General features: G+C 37.7%; 1 protein-coding gene across 2 annotated transcripts in view; it reads right to left on the bottom strand.

The window, feature by feature from the left end:
• The window catches only part of PDE11A (phosphodiesterase 11A), a 127362-nt gene that overhangs the window by 94196 nt on the left and 16855 nt on the right, over positions 1-16311 (bottom strand). The window lies entirely within an intron of this gene.

Raw genomic sequence — 16311 nt, 5'->3', positions numbered from 1 at the left:
AAAAGTTGCCATTAGTCAAGCAATGAATACTAACCAAGGCAAGGCTGAATGATTAGGGCAGTGCCCTGGGTCATACATCCTGGCTTCTTACAGCTGAGTAGAAGCACAACAGAAAAATTCAAATTCATCTCACTGCACATTTGTCCACATTTGTTCTCCTTCTGCTTTTATTCCTTTATTATGAGTTTAAATATTTTCCCAATGCCCAGTGTTTTTATCTTATCTGCGCAAAAAATATTCTTGGCGTAGATTATCTTCTGATATGTATTCAATCTTGTTGCAGCCCTTGTACCCACTCATTTCTCCATCTTTTCTACCTTATTTTTAGTTCATTCTCTTCTCAAAGTTATTATTTCCTACTTCGCCTCTGCTTAGGGAACAACCAATTTTAATTTATTTATTGAACTTTAAAAAAAAAAGTCTTTCTTACTTTGTTTTAGTTCATTTGACGTGATTTTTTTAATAGTAAGAAATTCACTGCTTCCATACAGAAAGTATTTTCTTTAATCATGGAACTGGAACAGCTGAAGAAAAATGGCTGAATTCTGCAGGCTTGCTTGTCAATTGTCCTCAAATACTACATGGTCACATAAACAGGATTTATTATTGCTACTTTTTCATGACAAAATTTTTTACCAGTGCCTATATGTGACAGTGAATTTTATGATGTTTTTCAGAAACTGAACACAAAGCGTAAATTGATTTCAGTGCAAAAGACCAATACGTGGTGCCAATACTATCAAATCCAAAGTATCAAAGAGCTCTATATACTTATACAAATTGCCTGAGGCAGTTTAAAAATAAAGGGCTTACTGTTCCTTTTTCTGTACAAAGAGTTTATCGATTCTGAAAACAGTTAATTTTTAATTTGTAACTGTAAATCTGATTTCATATGCTGGGAAAAAAAACAAGAACAAAACAAAAACCCCCCACCAAAACCAACCAAACAAAACCCTATAAACCAACCAAAAAAAAAAAAAAAAAAAACCACTGAAAGAAAACCAACCAAAGAAACTACGCACACTTATTCAATCTCCTATTTCTCACAGTTGCTGGTCTAACATGGAAACAATTAGCCTTTTCTTGCACTGGTATTGCCACTCCTTCCTTCCCATCTCTCCGTTTTTACCCTGTGCAGATTCATGGAAAGCTAAAGACTGCATCCATACTGATAGGAGTTATGAGGCTCCAGAGATTGGAGTATTTCTGGCTTTATCTGCTTTCATCCATACGTCTAGCATGCAATCACTGCACCACCAGCAGAACCACACAGTCTCGCTGGTAGTAGAGCAGTGACAGCTATGCAAGGCAGAACACATGGACTACAGGGCATATTCCTGCTGGCCTGCAACATGAACTGCAAACAAATCCAGCCTAAAAGCCTGTGTGGAGATGCCTTTATTCCCTCTCCCCAGACTGACCTGGCAGATCACAATCCCTCACTGCTCTAAGAGACTTGTCCTTAATCATCTGTGTAGAGTTGCTTTACTTCTCCCCAAATATTCACCTGTCTGCTCAACAATTACACTGAGTTCTTAATTTCCTTTAACTAAATTCAACATTTCAGTTTTCCTCATGATAGCAGCACTTATGCTGCCTTCAACATCACCATCTCACTCACAATACAGCTGGCATAAAATTATTTTCTCTCTTGTAAATGGAAGAGAAGACTAGGTCCAGTAGCCAGGACACACATAAGCAAACAGTCAGAGCATTGTGGTTTCCTTCTCAGGTCTGTCACTGACCTGAAAGGTTACTGCAAGCCCTTGCTACTGACTTTAAGGTTTAGCCCGACTTGACAATACCAATACGCACGGTGATAATGCACTTACTATGCCATTGAACAATGAAACGAAGAGCACTCTCTTCTTGTGTCTGCTTCTGGGCTCCTTAGTAGAAGAGAGACATGAAGCTTTCTAGAGCTTAGCAGAGGGCTACAAAGATGATTAAGGGACTGGAGTACCTCTCTCAGGAGGAGAGGTTGAAGGAGCTGGGCCTGTTCAGCAGAGACGATGGAGAGGGGACCTCATCAAGGTCTATAAGTATCTGAAGGTGGTGTGTTAAGAGGATGGATTCAGGCTCCTCTTGGTGGTGCCAAACAATAGGACAAGAAGCAATGGGCAGAAACTGATGCACAGGAAGTTCTATCTGAATATGAGGAAGAAATTCTTTACTTGCAGGTGTTTGAGCACTGGAACAGACTGCCCAGAGAGGTTGTGGTGTCTCCCTCACTGGAGATATTCAAGAACTGTCTGGATGCAATCCTGTGCCATGTGCTCTGGGGTGACTGTTTCAGCAGGGAAGTTGGACATATGACCCACTGTGGTCCTTTCCAACCTTATCCATTCTGTGATTCTGTAATTCTCCTTGGTTTAGACATGAAAAAGAGTGTTGTGATCATCTCCATGTGTTTTAAGGTGAGTCATCTTGCATAAATAGTCCTTTGATTGAACTGTACTGCAGAACACCACATTCATTTACTTCCAGCTGCGTGGAAGTCTATAATCCCAGTGATAACTCCTTGGGCATGAGCTGCTGCCCATTCATACAGTTGCTAATACAAGTGGCTAATGGTATTAAACCCAATTATTTCTGTTATCCTGTATAATACAAAATACAATTGGGGTCCTAATTCAATAGCATTAAAAGACTACAAAGAGAATTAAAACCTTATGTGGAAAACTAATTGAATTTCTAACAAAGAATAATGTAGTGCTCCCTGGAAATTAAAAGATGGAGTTTTAGTTAAAGGGGAATAATTCTGACCTTTCCTTCTTCAGTCCCAACTTGGGAGACCAATGACATGTCCTCTTCTCTTTAATTCATGGAAGAGGCAGATCGGACAGCAGCACAAAGTGCAAGATGGCATTTGGAGCTACCTGAACTAGCCTGATCAGTAACCCTAGTCTAGTTCTTAGAGACAAGGTTTTTCAAAATTATTTTGAAAATTTGAAACAACACATCGTTTTTCTACTTCCAGGCTGAGCTCTCTTTATGATGCTTCTGTCAGGTACAACAGATTTCCAGCCAAAGACTAGAGGTTTGAACAAAACTCTGTGCTTGGTATGCTCTGAAGTCAGTAGAGTTTAGAAGTAAACAGGTTGCTTATACTCAAGGCTTAAAACCACCTGTAAAACCTTGTCCTCCAAGAGTCTGGTGTTTTGTATAACTCTCAGTTACATGATACCTTGAATATAATTTTAATATTGGTTATTTATTATGTCTTTATTAGCAATGTGAGAGAGGTATACCTACATACCCACTCCCTTCACTAATCTTAAAAATTAGGGAAAAAAAAGTAGGAAAACACAAAGCATGGTTTTGATATAAAAAAAATCTTGAGCACTCTATCAGTACCCTTCTACTTTACTGTAATCCCTAACATACAACTGCATTAATGAAAATGTGGCAAACAAGGGTGTCTATTTATCATTCTGTCCCTGAAAAGACTAGAACCAATGTTTGGCTAATGCTTCTACCCACCTGAACTGGCCTGATAAGTAACCCTAGTCTAGTTCCTAGAGGTGAAGAGTTTGCCACTTCTACAGTTTTTCAACTATGACTACTATTATGTGATTTTTCTTCTTCCCTTGACTTTCCTTTTTATAGCATACTTTCAGATAAAAAATTTATAAAGCACAAAAATTAAATTCCCTCAAAGCATCCAAGAGGTCTACGGAAACCTACTAAAAGGTCATCAGATAAGTACTTATGACAACCCATTTGTCATTTCTGTAATACTTCCTATCATCTTTTTGGAGAAGTTGCCTCCTGCTCACTGTCTGTCCAGCACCTGCTGTACTGGAGTCTTGGACCCTTGAGTTGGGCTTTTAAGTTAAAAAAAAATAAAAAATAAAAATTTGGATTACAGACACATGAAAAAAGGGCACACTTTCAAGTAAGATAAACCTATAATGTACCTAAAAAAAGTAGAGGATTTATTATCTCCATAACAATCGTACTGAAAAAAATTCTCATTAGATTTACCACTCCTACTAATCTATTGAGAGAATTTAAATAATCGACTAAGTCATTCAATGTATTATATATGATTTCCTAAAGAGAAACCACAACATATAACAGAATTTAGTTCAGAACTGTTCAAGAGCAGCACATATTAATGATGATGCAAAACACACAGTATCTTTACTAACAGGTCTGGCTTGGAACTTGTGTACTGTGGCCACCTGAGAAGGAGCTGCATTGCCCAGAAATGAAACCTTGCCCCCTATGCCTCCCACACCAGACCCCACTCTCGGTGCTGCCACAGCTCAACACCTAGGCTTGAATCCTGAATTCAAGTTATTAGTTGACTAGTCCATTTTATCCAGTCTGTTTTACTTGGAGCACTCTCTGGCATCCAAAAACCAGCTAAGAATCCCATTTAGACATAGTGATTACATCTAAGCACAGAGTTAAATTCAGGATCTCTTTGTAGCAGTCCTCTGCAGGACACGAGATGGCAGACTGAAGCACCAACATATGCAGACACAGTGGATACTTTTATGGATGAACAGGGAGGCAGCTATTGACTGCAAGGTATGTCTTGGATCAAGTAGCCAAAAACTATTTTTGAGTGAAGATGTCTGAAGTATACTTTAAGTCTTGCTTTTGGTGTCTCCCATTTTTGGATCTGATTATCTCCTTATCTTTTTGTCTTTGGAAAAACACTGAAAAGTGGCAGGCAAATAAGGTCTGAGGCTATGCAACAAAGTAACAGGAAAAGAAATAGCAAAAAATTTCTCATAAAGCAAATGTGACCCATGGAAATATCTGAATGCAGTGCTGAACACGACTTTGATTCTGGCAATTAATGTTCAAGTACTTCAGTCTACATCAAGAGAAGTACTTATGAACACTTGATAAGGCTAACAATATCAAAATCACCCTCAAATGACAAGTCAATCACAGACAAACTATGGAGCAATAAAATCTTGATTCATCTTTCCATATAAACACATAGCTTTAGAGAACTGACTTTGCTTCTTCTGTATTTAAAGCAAATAGGAGAGGCCTCTCCAAGGCAGGTGTCAGAGTCAGACATGCAAGTAAGCAAAATAAGATTTTGAAGTATTATAAAGGGGATACGAAACTTCAAGTGCCAGGCTGGTGCCATAGTGCCTTGCATCCACTTGATGGCAGTGTGAACAGGCGACTTCACTTACATAAGGGGACAGCGCCGAACGGGCTCAACCCGCGTCCCGAGGGGTAAAGCGCGGGTTTGACACGGAGAGCTGCAAACACTGGCAGCCTTCCTAGCCTAGTTGGGCTGCGCTCATACGGAGTAAATGTCTATCACGAAGCACAGAAGCAGCATGAGGATTGCTAAGTTGATTTCTATTTAATTAACATTTGCAAAACATGCTGCCATCTTTCAGTGCTAAAAACGTACAAAAAATAGCAGAGACATTAAGCTATAGGAGAGTCACCATTTATCGTTGGGATGCACTATTCTAGCTATACATGCTCATCTAAGTTTGTACTATCACAACCAGGCAGGAATGCAAGCCACTAGAGGGGGTGAGACCCTCTTCTGGTGGCACACGAGCGAGAGCCTCAAACGCAGGAGTACAGGACGCTTTCTCCATCACTTTGTGGCTGTGCCCTCAGCCTGGGTCTGCCACAGCTTTTCACTCCCTGGCCCTGCCCTTTCCTGCCTCCACTTCCCCTCTCCCTGCTGCAAAAACCTGCCTTAGAGACAAGAATCTCTATATCCCTATGTCTGCTTCTAAATGACATTTAACGATCAGCCTATTCTCGAGAGGAGTTTTTATGTGACAAGTGGAAGTGATAAGTTAACAGCACGCAGCTCTGGTTAATGCAAAAGTACCAATCACAAGACTACAAATCTGAGTATCAATTTAGTAGTCCTACTGCCAGACTAACAGGAAAATGATAACCATGCCATTAGGCAGGGCAGCATATAGAGCAGCAGAACCTCTGTCCTCCAGAAAAAGGAGGATCAACTCCTGAAATTAAAATATTGAGAGAAAAGGAAATGCAAAATAATTCCATTAAAGAAAAAAAAAAAAACCCAACACAGTTCTGGTACTAGGACTCTGCCATTGCAAAAGATGCACCCAGATACACAAAGTTCTGGTTATTGTTCCTATACTTTCATCGCTTTCACAATCATATTGACATAAAATCACACTGTCTGATTGACTTCACATCAGAAGAACAGCAGTTATCCAAGAAAAGCAGGTTCCATTTAAAACACTACCTCCTGGATATTTTTAACAGTTAGATATTTCCTGCTTCAACATCACATTCCACTACAAGTATCTAACATTTAATCTTTTTATATAAGCAAAAATAGATCTTAGTATCTGACTTGACATATCTATTCTAATAGAATTCAAAAAACTGACAGCAGAAGCAAAACAGAAGGCCATGCAAATTATAATAAATTAAATTAGAATATATTCAGATTATTCATCTCCAGTTCAGTTTTCATTAAAAGTACCTGATGAAACAATAATTGAAGTATTTTGGTTTAATGTTCAGGACATACTATTTTAGTGTGAATAGGTCAGAAACATGATCACTCTGTAGTTACTCAGTGGAAGAATTCATTTTATTGAATCCTCCTTGTACATAGAACACAGAGGCTTATAAAATAAGTTTCCCACCATTTCTACTCTGAAAATGGATCCTAATTATTAAAGAATATGTTAAAAGTTGTAATAGTTGAGGGGGAAAAAAACAACCAATGAACAATCCCCATTTCTTTATTCTTCCAAAAGTAAGCATTAATGCAAAAACTTTAAACTGATAGCTGACCACATAAAAAGCTCAAGTTCATTCCTACAGGCTCTTATGGTGGCTTTTCATATCTCACTGGAATGCCTTCTGCTTCCTATGTACAGTGATTTCCCAAAACCTACTTCAGAAAACTAAAATGCTTTTGATTTGTATATGAACTCCTTGGTCTCTCAGCAACTACTGAGTTTATCACCCACTGGTCACATTTTGTCAGATGTTCATGAAATGATACAAACCCAGATATATTCTCTCCATTTATAAGGCAAATTACAGTCTCTACATTATATGTTTTTTCAGAACTTAGATTAAATGCAGTATCTTGTTGCTTTAATTTGTTAGTAAGAAGCTTCTTGTTAATCTGCTGGTTTAACACTTCTGCAGGCAGACTTCAGCTTTTGTAAGTCACCCACACCTTCACTGCTCTGTCTACTTTTACCAACTTCTTGAAATTCAGCATTATTTGATATTGTTTAAGAGACCAGATATCAGAGTTTACCTTTGGGAGAGCTGTATTATAGAGGTGACATTTCAGCTGTTATGCATGTCCACTATGGTAGCAACAATCTTTTCCATCACCAAGAATCAAAATTTCTGGCCACACAGGATTAAAAGCCCATGACTTTACACCTTGAGTTGAATGAGAAGCCCTAAAACCCTAGGCTAGTGCAGATTATCAGCCTTTGTAATTCAATCACAGAAGCAAGTACAGAGGCCCCACTAACCACATTTTCCACTTTGGGTGACAGAAAAAGAAAATTTGGATTGTGCTTATGGTAATGTGTCTTGGCAAGCTTCTTCCTTTCAAAGCCTCCTCTTCTACTACTCCAGGAAGCAGTACTGTATTCATAACTATTCTGCTCAGTAGGACAAGTCTGCAAGGGCTGCTCCAGCTCAGACCACACCATATGGCCCGCTGTCCTTCAAAATATCCTACTAACACCTCACCACATGGCAGCTAGGACAGCCTCAGCTCTTGGATCTCCACAAGTTCATCACACACATGGGGCCCTGTCCACTACAGCTCCAGGGTATTTCCACTCATGTCCCAGTTTAAAACCTGCAAAAACACTGCATAGCTATTATCATTGAATTTGCTTTGTAACCATGACACCAGCATCACAAAATGCCAGTCTGTTTTTATACAGCAAAACCTTTTTCTTTTTTTAAATAGAAAAGAAAAAACCAAGATTTGTTTTTATCCATTCTACCACATCGACAGCAAGTTATCAGCAAATTAATACTAAGGTTAAATTCATGCCAAGTTCAGTCCAAAGACTGTAGCCTTACATAGCTGCCAGTATAAATATTTTCATGTTTCACTAAAAATGTATGTGGATAATTATGCTAAGTAATAGCATTCCACATAGACCTAATTAGCAATTAAGGATCCTACTCACAGCTTTCACAAAGCACTGTTACATGAAGTATTCTTCCTGGTGCCCCTGCCTGTATCACTATGCTGCTCACAGGAAATATTTTTCTAAACACAGTTTGATAACGTGAAGTGCACTGCATAATTTCCTGCCAGAAACTCCTGGCCACTATTCACTATTAGGACCAATGTGGCTCAATTATCTCCTACAGCTCCAACAACATTTCAGCTATAAAGGTCATCATAATATTGATTGCCTTAACCCCAGTTTAGTGACTGGCAGCTATGCAAGAGATGTGAAATCGCTATCATTACTTGGTTAAACTAGTTTAGCTTTCACAATTTTAGTCAGCTCTACTCTGGAACACATAATCTGGCTGCACAGTGTAACTGTTAATCTTTTTGACTAACTCTTACTGGTAACCTGACTTGTTTTACATGCTTTAAGTTCAGAGGGTTTTTTATTAAAAACACAAAACAACATCCACAGCAATTCAGGGAGCTCTGGAATCTCTCATAAGAATACAAAGAGTTTTTGCTAAAGTTAACAATCAGCAAAATGGGCTAGCTCAGTTAAATGAAGAACAAAACTTTTTTTTTTTCCATGGTAATGCAGTAAATAACATCAAGATAACAACACGCAATGTAGACCTGCCCAGGCTTTAAAAAACAGTTTTGGGCATAACTAAGAGGTAGTTAAAACACTAAGAAAAGCACATTTGGTTTTCCAAGTTCAAGAGTATAAAAAAATTGTTTCAAATGCCTTCTGCTTCTCCAGACATGGAAAGTACCAACTGTCATAGCAGCGTTGAGGCACTGCCCAGGGTCTGAGGAGCAGGCACCTCTCCTGCCAAAGCAGACAGATGACTGCAGAAAAAACTGTTGCACCAGGTTGAAAGTGCTGAAGATTCTTAGGACAAAACAATTGGGGTGAAAACCAATAGTGACTGACTTTTCACTGTGTTCACTAAAAGCAAAACAAGAGGGAATAGCATGAAATTAATTGAAGTCACATGGCAGTTCTTCACACAACATGCAGGATGTTGTGAAAGCTATAAGCTTATCTTGCCTCAAGAAATGCCTGAATAAATTAAGTAGAAAATCCCTGGGGCTGTATTAAATACAAAAATACCATGTCAGGGCCTGAGCTGCAAATAAGACTAAACTGGTGGACTATATGAGAGAAATACCATCCTGTGCTTGCCTCATCCCAGGCATTTGCTTTCAGGTGCTGACAGAGAAAGGTCCTACAAAAGACAAGGACAAGGGTTTTACTCATTTCTGGCCACAGATTTAAACAGCCCTTTCCCAGATACAGGGGAAACACATTCCTGTATACTCCTAGCAGGCATTACAGCTACATTGCTGCTTACATACTCCAGCTGCTGGGCCAAAGGTGAGAATTTCTCAGATTGACAGCTGGAAAGATAACACGGAGGAGAACTGAATTCCTTCTAACATACAATCAGGAGTTTGCCAATTACAGACCAGCTACACTTTTACAAACCAATCAAGGACAACAGGGTGGCACAATTTTCATGGGGATGAGAAACACTATAGGTAAAGCTGGGACAGAGATGAGAAATACTATACGCAAAGCTGGGACTATTAAAAAAAAAAAAAGCTGAAAGTGATTTTTGCAAAATTGTTTTGGTGTTTTCTAACCAGATCTGTTCAGATAATGTATGCTACATGCAAAGAAAGCATTCCACAAGGCTTCAAAAGCTCAGGCTGAGCTCAAAAAGAAGGACAGTAATTTCCTTATTATAAAGTAAGAATACATAGAAGTGAAAGTCTGAAAGCACATATGGATTTTTAATTACAGTTTCTTATGAAGCCCATATAAATATGCTGAAGGTCAGAGGCTGACTTAATTTTTAGCAAAATTATTTGCTAAGCAGTTTTCAATATCTCATCTTGTAACCTGTAGCTACAGATAGGCTCAGCATCACTATTCCAGGGGGAAATACTTTTGATGGCAGAAACTGCTGTATGAACATTTCATTCTGCTTCAGGAAAGATAAGCAATTCACAGGAGATGCAAAATGCTATTTTCTAAAAGTATATCAAGCCTTGAAGTTATTATGAAGAACAGCTAGGGAGAACTGAATAGACTGACAGAAGTTCAGAAAACACTTCACTAGGGACAAAGTCCTCCCATCCAGCCCACAGGGCTCATCTCCTGTAACTGTCAGAAATAAAGGCTTCACCAGCTGTTGACCACAAAGGTTCTCTCTTACATGCTTCTGTAATAAGGCCGCAGGGCAGATTTCACTTCAAGCAATCAAGATTTTCCTAATAAGACATTTGATCAAAATAATTTACGTGGTTTAAGGGAGTTTCACCAAGAAAAGACAGCTGAAAGTAAAAACTTTATTCCTTAGGTAATGTAAGAACAGGGTTTTCTCCAGAAAAAAATCCAACAAAAACCAGCTTTTCTAATCAATTTCTTATATAGGCAGTACCTAAGAGTTTTATTGTAACACAAATACACATTACAGCTCTCAGATGGGGAGATCTTTCTGCTGACAGATGAATCAAACTAAATTCTAATCCTCCTGAGACCTTTCATTATTGTTGATTTAGCATTCAAAGTATTTAAGTGAAAATTCTATTAATATAGTTTTAATTAAGAAAAGGTAATATTAATATCACTGTTTCGAGTTCCTGAGGTGTCTGAAAATTATCATCAGAACTGCAGAGTTCTTGGCTTCCAGGCTTCCTGTTGAAAAATTTATTCTGCTTCTCATTGAACAACACAGTATGGCTGCACAAAGGCTTCCATGATCATGACATTTTGTTGCCTTACCAGTATTCCTGTGAAGTTTGTTCTTGTGTTTGACCAGTAGAGATCTGGGCTTCTTTCTCCAGGCCTGCTGCAATGCTTTGTGAATACTAATGAAAGGGAAAAACAGTGCACAAGCTCCAGGGCTATTTCTATGATTCAGAATTTGCAGGAAGACCCAGAGTTCTCTTAATAAGACTTAGACCCTAGGTACTACTGAATGCTTCATAATTCACATCTCTGATGGATCACTTATCCCCATAACTCCTCTGGAATTTTGTCAAATGGGGATGTAATTAATAAAAATAGTTTTTGATAGCATGACTGAACTAAGCACGAAGGAAAGCAGCACAGTCTACTGTGCTAAGACTCTGAGAGCCTGTTTGCACCCAGCAGAGGCAACAGAAGCCAAAACTGATCTCTTTACAATGCTCTGACCCAGAGGAATGAACTTAAAACTTCATAAAGTAGATTTGGGGGTCTACATTTAATTAAATGTTCCTATGGTAGAAGTTAACAGAGATCTTTAAAGCAGACGAAGGAAGCAGAGATCCTTCCATTTAGTTTATTGAGCTTTGAGTCATACTACAAACCTTAGCCAAATGACAGTCTAGGTTTACAGGCAGGAGCTCTTATTTGCTTAAGTCTCTCCATAATAATTAAGAAGATACAAGCACAGGAAATATGGGAAGAACCAATAGGTTCCAATTCCTGCTGGTAATTGCAGGAATCCCTTCCTGATACCAAACCTGACAGTGTGCTTGTTTTACGATAGCATCTAGAGGCATCAAACAGGTATCAAGAATTTAATGTAATATAAACACAAACACCCAGCTACAGGGTTTCCCTGAATCTAGGAAAATATATATTTATATTTGAAAAATAAAATAGTTCATTGAAATATCACTGTGAAACATCTTAAGCATGTTTTCATACCTCAGAAAGAAAGATATCTGATTCAAATATTAAATACCAGTCTCAAAACAGAGGTATTGATACAGTTAAGATTTTCGTAAGTTTCAAGTACCTTTAAAGTTCTGTAATTAAAAAGAAATCTGCACTTTCATCTTAACTTGAAAGCATGACTGAATGTATGTAAGATAGAAAGAAGTCCATGCAAATAGCAGCCATGGCAGTCATTTCGTGCTGTTGGTTGCAAACCAGTAATATGAAGCTTCCTTGATAAAGCAAATATTCCAGCGGCAAGTTGCTTTAAACTCCCCCAGCAAGACGGTTCATTTACTGTGATTTATTTTAATTTAGATTTCTTTAACAAGTACTTTTTCAGAACTGTGCCTAATAGACCGTTAGAGTTTTCCCAGATAGTTGCAGTGCTTCAGCACCTTCATCCTTCAAATGTCTTTGTTATTTTCTGTCTTCTTTCAGCAAATTTGTCTCTTGTGTTGGGATGTAAATGACATATGGGCCACATGATACCTTTGAAGATTATGCCAATTTTAAATAATAGGTTTTGTAGTCTCACTGCCATGCCAGAGAACCAAGGTAAGTATTAGCAAGAGGTCATCATATACTGCAATATATGAAACATTAAAAAAAAAAAATCTTTATGTAATTTGTTTCTCATGTTCCTTTCTAGTGAAACCACCAATTATTTTCAGGTGACTTTTTTTTTTTTTGTAAATTCCACACATTCACAGAGCTGGGGTCATCATTTCCACAACAGCCAGAGATGCTTGCCTGTTCTGGATCACTTCCCTTCCTAGTAGTTTTATTTATAGTTGATTACTTCCTTAAGATCAAGATATGGTCCTTACTGCCAGCATGACTCTAAGCTCATCATGCAAAAACTCACAGAAAATGAATTAGTAGGTATAGCAAAATCCCTGAAAATCTGCATAGCAAAACCTATAGTAGATCTGGTATAGAATATATTTAAGTTTTAACAAATATGGACCAAGAGGAGCACAATAAATTGCCCAATTTAGAATCACAGGGCTTCTATTAGGAATATAAGAAATTCAGATGTTGGAGCATGAGAATACTGCAATCTTCAAGCCCCCACAACCCATATATACATCTGATGAATCCTGGAATATATAGATATTTTTTTTTAATAAAACTACCCACAGAGCACAGACAACCAAATATAGTTCTCCCCCTCCCCCTCCTCCCCCCAAAGAGATCTCATTGCATTCAAACTACTGGTTTTCAGTAAAACAAACAGGGTTTAGTTCAAGATGGCTGCCCTGGGTATTCTCCCCTCAGTTAATTCACTTCTTTCCGACTAGGAGGACGTCAGAGGCTGAGAGAAACAGGATGCCAATTTAAGTGACCGTGGAGCTGCTGCTGCTGTTCATTAAGCCTCTCTGATGGAGTATTAGATTTGTTTTGGCACTGCACTTCAGAAGACTCTAAAGGGCATACAATAATCTAAACCACAGACTGTCAAACTCTGGTTAGGCTGAGTTTCTCTCCAGTCCTGGAACAAGTATGACTCACCAACAAACAGCACATATACTTAAATGAATCTTAAGCACAGCATGGCAATGCATGTACGGTAGACAGTTCTTTTCAAGGGTTTGAGGCTTTATCTTTCTACTCTATGTCTGTGCTAATGAACTGGTCTCTTCACTTGCAAAATACATGTACGAGTACATCACCTGCCTATTTTTCTAAAGAGTTACCAACTACACAACATAGTGCAATAGTGATGGTTCTAAGTAAGGTATTCCACTATTGTTTGTATCAAGTGGAAATCTCCAAAATCAGTCTGTGCAACTGAGCCACTAATGCTGGAGTGACAATACACGCTGTGACACTGAACATCTTTCCTTCATGCCCATGGCTGTCATCTAATTCTGCACTTAAAGAATGAATTGGCTGAAACATCCCTTACAGGAGAAAAGAAATTTGGCAGTAGGAAGTAATTATTAAATGTGGAAACTTCTCTTATATTCATTATTAGCACTGTGCTTTTAACACTGTGGTCAGAGATGTAAAGAAAACCCTGTGAATTTGCCATGAAAAACAAAACTAGAAAAACTTTGAAATATAATATGCCATTTTAGATATTGCAAAATATAAACTTGGTTACAGCTCGGGAACACTAAAACCTCCTCAAATCTTAAATATTTTATTTGCTATTAACTTCCTGAAAATAACTAAGAGTACATAAAAATGATGCTAGCAGATACTTAATTCTAATTGAAAACATAATTCTTTGTTTCCTAGTGAGTCAAGACAGCAGTGTCCCCAAGAGACATTTTATTATACAATATAGTCTTCTTGTTTTGTAAAAAAATCCCCACACATTATTTTAATTGCTTCACACAATACTAAAAAAGGATAGACACTTGCAAACAAGAGCCAGACTTAAATGATACTGACATTTCCTTGAGAGGGCTTGGAGGGGAGGAAAAACACAAGTAATTTAGATTTTCATCTTCTAACCATTCTGAAGTTGCTGGTTGTCAGAAACTGTAACACCAACATAAAGCTGAAAGTGTATCTTTTACCACTTACTCATCAAGTTTTTCTGCACAAACTACTTTAATACCCAGGCAGCTCTTTTCTTATTTTGAAGAGGGTTTCCCAGTTTTCACTTGCCCCCTTTCGTCACAACCACTTTTGCTGATATTACAATAAGAGACCTATTTGCTAATCCTGCTAGGCAGTTCTCCTGAAAGTATGTACTCTCTTGCTTCCCAGAGGTATATCATGCTTTCTAGGTTATCAAGTGAGTGAAGAAACTTAAAAGCACAAATTTGGAAACAACAGCACATGGACTGCCAGTCCTCATTAAATCTGAGATCTATTACAGGCCACAATGATAGTTATGTTCTCATTTACCTTTCCATAAAAGCTACATGTCAGAACTCATTCAATATATTCTTGAAGAGTTCTAACATACAGGTTTATAACTAAAACAGTGCTATAAATGACTAGTAAATATAATACAAAGATGGCAAAGTACAAGCAATTTGCTGATTTTAGATAATATTTGGTTGTCACTGAGTGAAAGAAAATGCCACAGTCTCAGTATTGGCATCAAATATTCATACATTAGAACAACTATGTAATACACAATTCATATGTACACAGGTTTTTTCCTAGCCGAATTTATGATAAATGCAGTACCCCTGAAAAAGTTGCATTTTAAACAAAATTCCCTTTACAAGGACAGTATTAATATAAAGAAGTCCAGAAGTCCTACCTGGACTGCAAAAGGTTCTTTCATATACTGCAATTTCAAAAAGGCAATCAATTTTGAATTACTCCCACTGTACAGCAAACCCAAGTATGATTCTGCTAGCAGACATTATTCATGTAAAGAGTCATAATAAGATTCAAGTTGTTATTCTCACCAAACAGTTGTTTCAAACTATGACACAATTATGTAAAAGGTTCTAAATGTACTGCTGTAGGTATATAAAAAGTAAAAATAATACTGTAATAGCATCTCCAATAAATACTCAAAATATGATTACTATGATTTCTATGGAAGACAAGTTTGATTTATGCCATATTTTGTATGTTCACTGTTAGTTTAGCTTTATAATGCATTTCATTCATGTCAAGCTATGTTTATTATAAAAATGATCTCCAGTTATTTACATGGACTAGTGGGACAGAATTTTCCCCTTTAACAAGTATTACTCAACATCTTTTTCTCATAGCGTAGACATGTCAACATGTATGTAATACAGCAAAAAAGGCTCTGCATCAAATATTAACCTCCTTTGAATCCATATAAAAAGCTTTTGGGGGCAAAGTCTGCCTCTAACTACATTTCCACAAAAATGACATTCAGTACTATTTTAATACACAGAATTGTATTTCCCTATTACATGCTTAAAGGAGACTCCATTTCTCTCTTCTGGGCAGACAGAGTTGCTGTTCTGTTCCTTCCCAGTTTGCCGCCCTCTACCATTTTCTTCCCCAGTTGCTTCATGCACATTTCCCCACCAAGGTCAGCTGTATGTATCTGCCTTCAACTGCACCATTTCCTATTTTCCTCACTGACTTTAATTAAAGTTCCTTCCTTGCAGCTTCTTCTACTTTCCTGCCTTTTCAGCTCACTTTACTCTCCAAGTTCTGCTCAATATACACACTTAGTGTCTCCTTCCCATCCTCTTTCTCCTTTCATGGGTATTTACAAGTCTCCAATATTTTAGAGTAACATAGAATTGTATATGTATAATTTCCTCTAAAATAAAATTTCTTTTGCATATGCTACAGGCATTTATCCAACAGGAAGCATTAAGAGAATATGTTGATTTTTAAAGTCAACAAGCTTAGAAACATCTCTGTGATAGCCTTCACCCCAAACTAACTCTTACAGGTAGAGTTTGCAAAAAATAAAAGTCTTCCCATTAAGGTCTACTACATGAAAAAAGTCTACATAAGATTAAGTTGATGTTTCAGCCAC

The sequence above is a fragment of the Corapipo altera genome, unplaced genomic scaffold (assembly GCF_003945725.1).
Source record: "Corapipo altera isolate COAL_440 unplaced genomic scaffold, ASM394572v1 45, whole genome shotgun sequence".
Taxonomy (NCBI): domain Eukaryota; kingdom Metazoa; phylum Chordata; class Aves; order Passeriformes; family Pipridae; genus Corapipo; species Corapipo altera.
Note: the sequence above shows the minus strand (reverse complement) of the source record. Positions and strands in the feature narration are given on the sequence as shown.